Source organism: Taudactylus pleione, unplaced genomic scaffold (genome assembly GCF_031769625.1).
Source record: "Taudactylus pleione unplaced genomic scaffold, aTauple2 ptg000250l, whole genome shotgun sequence".
NCBI lineage: Eukaryota > Metazoa > Chordata > Amphibia > Anura > Myobatrachidae > Taudactylus > Taudactylus pleione.
The window spans coordinates 9,978,946-9,989,019 of record NW_028284652.1 but is presented as its reverse complement, the minus strand read 5'-3'; positions in this window follow the sequence as shown (position 1 = coordinate 9,989,019).

The window sequence follows — 10,074 nt, the reverse complement described above, 5'->3', positions numbered from 1 at the left end:
ACAAAACACGAAAAGTGGCCGGTGCACACCCCTAATATATATATATATATATATAATGTGTGTGTGTAACTGTGTATATATATGAATACACACACATGCGTTCATATATACACACACACACACATATATGTATATATATATATATATATATAGACACATACATACATACACAAATATATGTATATCTTTACATACATATGTGTGTGTATAAATATATATATATATATATATATATTATATAAAAATTGCGCGGCACACTCCTTCCCATATAATCACAGGCTGCCGCGGTGCACGCTGTAGTATCCACATACATAAACTCCATAGAGCAGCACTCAGGCTGCATACGTTGATATGTATGCACCCTGACGAAGGGCATTAAAGCCTGAAACGTTGTTTCAGTAAAGCCTTTGAGGAGTCGTTTTTCATCAGACCGCTGAGTGCTGCTCTTTGGAGTTTATGCGTGTATGTATATAATACCCCAAAAATAAAGGCGGCACTCAGAGGCTTCAGTAACAGGTGAACCAAACACCCACTCCGGGGTGACTTCAATGAAACATCAGACAAAGGTCAACGTTTCGGGGACCGTATCCCCTTTCTCAAGACAACATATATAATATATGCAGGTGAAAATAATGGCGACTGTCTGAGTCTTAAGAAAAACAATACTTATATTATTAATTCATCTAGCCAGCGTTTCAAGGGTGCTGTACAGCAGCATGAATTAGGAATGAAAGTATAGTGCTATGGATTGTTTAAGAGAGGGGGCCCCTAAACCGGTATCTTGCCTAGGGCCCCATGAGGTCTAAATCCGGCTCTGTTTACATGTATGTTTTGGAGGCAAATTACGCAGACCACACAATAGGCAATGTAAGTGTGGATACTGTAGGTGTTATTGCATGCACAATGGTTATTGTATCAGTTGTTTAATAGGACACCAAAACACTAATAAATGTAAGAAATTGCAGGAAGAATTTGTCCCAATGCACAATAGTTTGCTTATGTTAAGTCATATATATTGTATTAGTGTAAAATGTTGGAGATTAAGAGCCTGATTCAGACCCGGACGCTATTTGCGGCCGCTCGCTGGCTAAAAGGGGCCGGCTATTTAAATCATGCTCTCGCACTGCATCGCGTAAAGCCGCCCACTAAGTAATAGCGAGCGGCCACACTATGCGCTCGCACCTGTATAAAGATGCCCCTTTGCCACTCGCAACACACGTAATTTCCGGCAGTTGGAGGATTAATCGGGAACATCGAGAGCCATTGGAGCTGCTCGCAGCGCTTGTGGTAGCCTTTTCCCACCACAAAATTGTGAGCAGTTCTGGCTAAAATACAACCCAGTCACGTGTGTAATGACACTACTTTGCTAATTATGCACACCCATTAAACGCCGTTCTGACAGTCGGGCACGCCTGCGTTCGCAAATCCACACCCCCGTTTACAAGCACTTTCCCCTGTTACCAACCACAAATGGCACTATCTGTCACTCAAAATAGCGGCCCGACTGCGGGCTACGGGTGAGCACTTTCCTATCGCAATGACTGGTTTGCGCACGTGCACTACGCCTCATATGCATGCGCAGATTGCAAATAATCGCTCAATGCGAGCGAGTGCAGCATAGCGTCCGGGTCTGAATCAGGCTTTTTCTGAACACAATGGTTTGGTGGTAAATGGCAATTTCCTTCTAACGGAATGTGGTCACATCCTATATGGAAATATAGTCATTATAATGTAAACTGTTTTGCAAGTTCTAGCCTGTATTTCAGCACTCGTGTCATGTGGTGCGCCTGTCATTTCCTGATCCTCCTGCACTAGTGACAGATTATTCCTGTGTAGTCAGGTGAGATGGAGAGTTAGAAGCAGGAGCATTGCAACCAGACATGAAATACCTAGGACTGTTATGGACCTAAGTGGCGCACACAATTTTATTTATTTTCCTAACACCGTTTATGTATATATTTCTCTCTAATATCATATGATGTAATGTGATGTGATGCCATTTAACCATGAGGAACCAGTTTTTAGTAAGTACTGAAATTCAGATGTGCCTGAATTTCACTATAATACATCATTAGCGGATATTTAAAAAAACAAAAATACTTAGGGGCATATTCAATTGGGCGCAAGGTTTAGCGAGGAAAAAACCTTGCGCTGCTCGTGCCCAAATTTGGATTACCCCGATACTTGCAGGGTAATCCAAATCCAAATTTCAGCTCTGAAATCCCCACGCCGTGTAAAAAAAAAAAATATATATATATTCTGCACTTACCTCCGGTGGTCTCCGCGGCTTCCGGTAGCCTCTCCTCTATCTTCCCACTGAAGAGGGAGCTGCTGGGAGGCTCCAGGGGCTGGTTGGAGGGGCAAGGGCTGCTGGGAGATGTAGTTCTCCCAGTGCCCATTCCAGAGGGCACTCTTACACTGTGGGGGCCACACACACTGGGGGTCACACACACACAACACACACACAACACTCACACACACTCACTTATACACACTTTTACCCCTTTTACACCAGAGCAAAAACTTGGGTTATTGCTGGGTCTACCTGGGTCGCAGCTCAGTGTAAAAGGGTCACTGAAAAATAACCCAGGTCAAGTGACCCAGCACCAGGTAGCTACCAGGGTCGGACCCAGGATAGACCTGGGTAATGGTGCAATGTAAACGGCACAACCTGGGTTATCCGACCTGCGTCATGCCTAAAATTAGCTGATTGGTAGTTGTGTAGCAGTCACCTCCCACTGTTTATGACCTCACAAGTTTAGCAGCAGGGCAAATCTAGGTTCAGTGTGAACAGGGCTGACCTGAGAATAACACAGATTGATGGTGCTGTGTAAACGGTGTCTGACCTGGGTTGGAACCATGTCTGAAAACCCAGGTCGGACCCCGGTTTTTGGTGGAAAAGAGGTATTACAAACACTCACACACACTGAAATGCTCACCCTGCTGCAGAAGACCTGGCTTCCGACGCTGAATGCAGTCCACAGCGGTGCAGATGGTAAGTAATTATGGACAAATTAAGCTAATTGGAAACTTCCAATTGTTTAATTAGTTCTCGGTAGGGGGGGCGGGGGGGGGCGGTGGTTGGGTGCCGCCAGGGTCCCAGAGCAAGTCCCACTGATTTTTCCTAAAATTAACGATTTCAGGAAGAATCACACTTGCTCTGGGGGTGCGAGAATAAAAACCTCCCGGCGCGTGAAAAAATAAAAAATTCCACACCTAATTGAATAGCAAAAATACTGCACCTGCAGGAAAAACCTTGCAGGTGCGGGATTTTTGCTTTTCTTGCCCACAATTGAATATGTCCCTTATGGGGGGCATCCACTAGACGATAAAGTTGAACGATAATGATAAAATCGTTCGATAATCATTCGATAATCGTTCAAACATCGTTTGAACATCGTTTGCAAATCGTGCAGTAATTGTTTCTAACGATGTACGATGCGCGCTCCCGCTGGTCGTTTCATCGTCTCCTCCATCGACTGAACATGCAGGTCAATTTCACTTGATTGCTTACAAATCGTTTCCACATCGTTTACACATCGTTCACGCTGAACGATCAAACGATGAACCACTATCTGCCCACTATAGCTGAAAGGGAGCTCCGTCGTGCGCATGCGCCAGACGCGACGAGCGAAGGAAAGTCCTTCGCTCGTTGTGTCTGATCAAAGGGGGCGTGCTGTCGATGTTGATTGACAGCACGCCCCCTTTGGTGGGCGTGCCAGGGGCGTGCCTCCCTGACGGGGGCGTTCCCACGGGAACGCCTCCCGTCAGAAGCCGGCCCACTGACATCACTAGTGATGTCAGTGGGAGTGATTTTGGCTCTGATAGAGCCAAAATCACTCCGGGGCTTGCGGTTGAAAACCTCAACCGCAGGCTCCGGCTTGCAGTTTCGATGGTCGCGATGGTCAAGACCATCGCGGCCATCAAACTGCACGCTCGTATAGGCTGTGGGTGGTTACCCACAGCTATACGAGCGTCCAGGAGGACGCTCCATTTTTATGGAGGGCGGCCCTCATTCAGAGCGTGCGCTCTGCTCAGAGCGTACGGCTCTGAATGAGGGCCATTGTTCAGAGTGTAAGATCAAATTTCAGGGGAAACTTCAAGGGAAAATCGTTAAGAGGTTGGACAGGGATAAAATCGTCTAGTGGATGCCCCCCATTAGGGTGTAATTCTGAGCTGGGAGCAAAGCCAAATAAAGCAAGTACTTTGCACCTTGGCAAAACAATGTTGCACTGCAGGTGGGGCAGATGTAAAATGTGCAGAGATTAAGAACTGGGAGGGGTGTGTCTAAGATCAAATCTAAAATGCAGTATAAAAATAAAGCTGCCTAGTATATGTGTGCTACATGCAAAAGTAATCAGTATTTACCCTGCATGCAAAAAGAATAAATGTATTTGCACCCCTTGCACTTCAACATGGTATGTTCCAGACACAAAGTGGAGCAGTTTTTCATTCTAATCATCCAACTAGTTGGCTGGTTAGAATGACAAACTGCCCCAATCAGTGACTCTGTACATCTGTGTGCTCTAGTCAGTGACTCTGGACATCTCTGTGTGCCCCAGTCTGTGACTCTGTACATCTCTCTGTGCCCCAGTCTGTGACTCTGTACATCTCTGTGTACCTCAGTCAGTGACTCTGTACATCTCTGTGTGCCCCAGTCTGTAGCCAGGGGCGTAGGGAGGGCGGTTCCACTGGAGCGCGAGCTCCAGGCGCCTTAGTTACCAAAGGGCGCCCTGCAGTCGGACTCCGAAGCAGCTGTCAAGTAGCTGACAGCCTGTGCCGGGTCCGCAGCAGCAACAGCAGCGTCCTGTCCTGCCTTCCTGCTCTAGTGAGAGACTCCCGAGTCCTGGTCACTAAAGGAGCTTGTGTTGAGCCCTGATTGGTGGAGCACATGTTCATCTAACCCCAGCAGGGGGCGGGGCTACAGCAGCATGTCGAGGAAGAACTAAGCTGCAAGGTCAACATTAAGGTAAGAGAGGTTATACCCCAGTAGTTATGTCCAGGGCCGGCTCTAGGGGTGTTCGACCTGAGCGGTCGCACAGGGGCACCACCTATAGAGGGCGCACCCCTCCCCAACATCCCGATTTCAGCGGGACATTACTATCCCGCTGTTCCACCCGTGGGCCGAAGTGGCCAGCGGGTGGTTAAATCGGGAGGTTGGGACCCCCACCGCTGCAACTCTGAATGGATGCTGTGCACATGCACGCAGCATCCATTCAGTGACAGAGGAGGGCTGGGGGAAGCCCAGCTAATGAGGCTCCCCCAAGCCTGACGTTATTTGGAGGTGGACACATCTTCTAATAACGTCACGCAGGGGGTGTGGCCTATGGTAATGAGGCCACGCCCCCATTTTTGGTCACGCGTGGAGGGGGCCAGCATGGGGTGCACCGACCCCTGGAGCCAGCCCTGGTTTTGTCTATCACCCTCCCCTGCCTGTATGTACTGTATGTGTGTCCCTTCCTGCCTGTATGTGTGTATGTATATGTGACCCTTCCTGCCTGTATGTGTGACCCTCCCTGCCTGTATGTAATGTATGTGTGTATGTGTGACCCTTCCTGCCTGTATGTACTGTGTGTGTGACCCTTCCTGCCTGTATGTACTATATGTGTGACTCTTCCTGTCTATATGTACTGTATGTGTGTATGTGTGACCCTTCCTGCCTGTATGTACTGTATGTGTGACCCTTCCTGCCTGTATGTACTGTATGTGTGTCCCTCCCTGCCTGTATGTACTGTGCTGTATGTGTGTCCCTTCCTGCCTGTATGTACTGTAAAATGTATGTGTATATGTGTCCCTCCCTGCCTGTATATACTGTATGCGTGTCCCTTTCTGCCTGTATGTACTGTATGTGTGTATGTGTGTCCCTTCCTGCCTGTATGTATGTGTGTATTGTGACACAGCCGGGATAGGGGTCCCTCTCCTGGGGTAGATGGACTCCCTCTTTACACACACTGCAGCTGTAGAGACAGGATACAAGTCAGGGGTTCTCGTACAAACTGGTCGGAGCCAGTCTTTATTGTACCAAATGAATATAAACATAAACAAAACATAAACATAAGTCCTAGCCCGGCTGGGCACTAGCTACACAGCAGATATACCCTCTCTATAATAATGGTAGGGCCTATTGCCCTCACCATCAACAAAACACGTGCACAATACTTACAAGGATTATCACCAAGTGTTTCTGAACAGGCTAGTCTGCCTGCTCTCACAGGTGTGAGACACTCAACCACAAACAAACCATGCTTATATCAGCCATTTCCAGCTAATGAGCCTGTTACCAGACTGAAAGGCCCAAAACCTGGAGTGGCCTGTGGATGGAGCCCTCCCTCTCCTCACATCCACACCCCCAGGACCCAAACCGGCTTTTCCAAAAGCCGATACTCTGGTCTGCTTACAAAACAGACTTCTCCTGGGGATTTTTAGAACACATAGGCCAAAAACCTAGGACAAATGTACCTGCTATTGACCACTTTACCAGTGCTTCTATCACAGTATGTACTGTATGTGTGACCCTTCCTGTCTGTGTATGTATGTATGTATGTATGTATGTGTGTATGTATGTATGTATGTACTGTATGTGTGACCCTTCTTGCCTGTGTGTGTATGTATGTATGTGTGTATGTATGTATGTGACCCTGCCTGTATGTGTGTGTCTATGTATGTATGAATGTGTGACCCTGCCTGCATGTGTATGTATGTCTTAGTGTATGTATGTATGTATGCATCTGTCTGTGACCCTGCCTGTATTTGTATATATTTGTATGTATGTGTGACCCTGCCATGTATGTATGTGTATATATGTAGTGGTTATATTATATAGCGTATACTCTTTTTTTTGGGGGGGGCACGGCAGCACGCTCGTGCTCTGGGCACCCTGGCCACATGCTACACCTCTGTCTGTAGCCTCTGTACATCTCTCTGTGCCCCAGTCTGTGACTCTGTACATCTCTGTGTGCCTCAGTCAGTGACTCTGTGCAGAGGCGGGCTGGGGGGCAGGGTGCCATCTGCCCCCGGGCCAGTACAATCTTGACACTTTGGGGCCACCCACAGGCAGCCAGCGGCCTCGCTCTGTCTTGCTGTCAGTCGGGAAGCATTCTCTGCCTGCTCCTCGGCCGGCGACAGCAATGATCCCACCATGTGCCTGTGTCCCGGCCACTCGCTGCAGTGAAAGGGCAGCATATCTCTGGCAGCACCAGCGGCACTGTGTGCAGCAGGGACCTGGCTGGGAGCGCGACGCTGTGTGCAGCAGGGACCCGACTGGTAGAGCGACGTTGACCTCGTGACATCATGTTACGCGCCCTGCCGCAAAGAGGACCCGCCAACCACCCGGGAGAGGACCAGCTACCAGAGGACCATTTAAATGGTAAGACTCAGAGAGGGGGACAGAGTCTGTAAAGTCAGGAGGCTGGAAAGTAAGAGGGGCAGGAGTCTGGAAAGAGGGAGGGGGGGAGGAGGCTGGAAAGAGAGGGTTAGCAGGCTGGAAATAGAGGGGGGGCAGGAGGCTGGAAAGAGGGGGGCAGGAGGCTGGAAAGAGAGGGGCAGGTGGCTGGCAAGACAAGGGTGCAGGAGGCTGGCAAGACAAGGGTACAGGAGGCTGGAAAAACAAAGGGGCAGGAGGCTAGAAAGACAAGGGGGAGGAAGGCTGTAGCATGAAGAGCTTGGCAGAGACTTGTTGGGTGAGGTGGAGGTTGGGGCACATGCGACAAGGAGAGAACGACAGGAGGGTATATGTGACATGGGGAGAATAAGTAGGGCACATGTCACAAAAATTAGGGCGCGAGCACAAGCCCTTTTACAGACGACCCAGCTGCTCTTAAGGTACCTGTACTGCCCAGTTAGCACAAATACCACTTCCACCCTTCTCAAGTGCTTCACCTATTTTACTCCTGGTACAGTCTGCAGAATGCTGGTTCTCTCCTGTTTCAGTGCTTATGTAATAACAGGCTGAGGTGTTGTTACCACAGGGCATATTACGCTCTGGAAAGAGCTCGCTCAATGTTTTTCCTGATGTTTAGGTGTCGGCAGGATGCTGGATATGTAGGGGAGCAGGAGGCTGGAAAGATAGGGGGCAGGTAGCTGGAAAGGGATGCCATCAGTATCCTGGCAGCCGTGATGCCGGCAATGATATCACCGACGCCAGAATCCTGACACATATCACAATCCCGTCACCAACATCCCAGCCGCCTGGATACCAAAGGTAAGTAGCGGGGTGGGGGGAGGGTTAGGGTGCGGGGTTAGGCACTAGGGGGAGGATTAGGGTTAGGCACCAAGGGGGGAGGGTTAGGTTTAGAGTGTGGGGAGGGGGAGGTTAGGTTCAGGCACTGGGTGGGGAGGTTAGGGCTAGGAACCAAAGAGGGAGGGTTAACATACCCCTAAACAACCCCTGTTAGTATGCTAGCCCTGTCAGGATGCCGGTGTCAGGATACTGCCCGCATCCCATACCGATTCCACTGGAAAGATAAAGGGGCAGGGGGCTGGTAAGATAAGGGGGCGGGAGGCTGGAAAGACAAGGGGGCAGGAGACTGGAGTGCCATAAGGCAGGAAGCTCAGGTGACATGGGCAGGAAGTGACACAGGCGCTTCAATGACATGGCAAGCTTGAGGTGAAACCGAGCTGGAGGCGACACAGGGCAGGGGCAGGAGAGATACAGGAGGCTAGAGGGGATATGGGGCTGGAGATGACATAGGGAGCTGAAGGTGATACCGAGCAGGAGGCTGGAGAGACACATGTGGATGGAGGGGATATGTGGCAGTAGGTGACACAGGGAACAGGAGGCTGGAAGAGATGGCAGGAAGCTGGAATGGGATCTGGAGGTGACACAGCGAGCAGGAGGATGGAGGAGACACATGGCAGGAAGCTGGAATGGGATCTGGAGGTGACACAGGGAGCAGGAGGCTGAAGATGACACGGGACATGTAGCTGGAAAGACACGGGGAGAGATGAGACATGAAGCAGGAGGCCGGAGGGGACACAGGTGGCGAATCTGATTGAACTTTTGTTGTATAATAATGACACTAGTTATATTCCTACACAAACAGGCATCTTCTGGACAATGGGATTTCCAACATGAATAGTGAAGACACCGTCTGCCCAGAGAGTATCAATTTCTTCAGAGGTTCCACGTCGCATAGAAACCACCAGATAGGTAAGGTCAGGTGTGTTTTTGTTTTGTATTCACATGCTGTGCCTGTGCCAAATATATTAGAATTGCACATAGTACATGTGCCAGGGAATTGCAGAGAGAGAGTGCAATGAGCTGCAAAACAAAAGATGTGTAAAAGCAACTCCACACATGACATCTTTTGTGTTGCAGATTATTGCTCTGTTCTCTCTCTACAATTAAAACCCCCCAGCACATGTACTATGTGCAATTCTATTTGACACAGGAACTACAGTATGCAAACAGTCCAGTCACAGTGATCCCCCCCCTCCCATGTCTTTCTCACTGCCCCCATCTCATCTTGCCCAGTGTCCCCCACCATCTCGCTGACTCCCCCATCCCAGTGTCTACCCACTTCCATCCCCAACCAGCCCACTGCCCCTCAAAAATAACCCCCCTAGCCAGTCCATTCAGTGTCCCTCCATTATTCAGCCCAGTGTACCCCTTCTTCAGCCTAGTGTTCCCCACCATCTGTGCCCTCTTTCCATCCAGCATAGTGCCCCCCATATATCACACGCTGCCCCTCCCCATTATCCTCTACCTGTCACCCACTGCCTTTCACTCTCTACCTGGCGTCTCCCACTGCTCCTCCCTGACACCCTATTTCTGGCGTCACCCACTGCCTCTCTCTGTCACATTTATGTCTGATGAGAGTATTATCATCCAAACCATAGGAATGGTTAATTGTAAAAGTCACCAAAAGCTGAAATAATACGGTCTGAATTTTATAGAAGTCACTAGAATGTTCTCTTTAATATGTATGGGTTACTCATAATACTCTCGGGGCCTGATTCAGACCCGCTCGCAAGCGTGTCGATGGTGGCCCAGTGTGCACTCGCAAGCCCCGGAGCGAGCGCAAAAAGAGTTCGCTCCGGGACTCACTACAAAAGGGGCGGCTGTCGATGTTGATC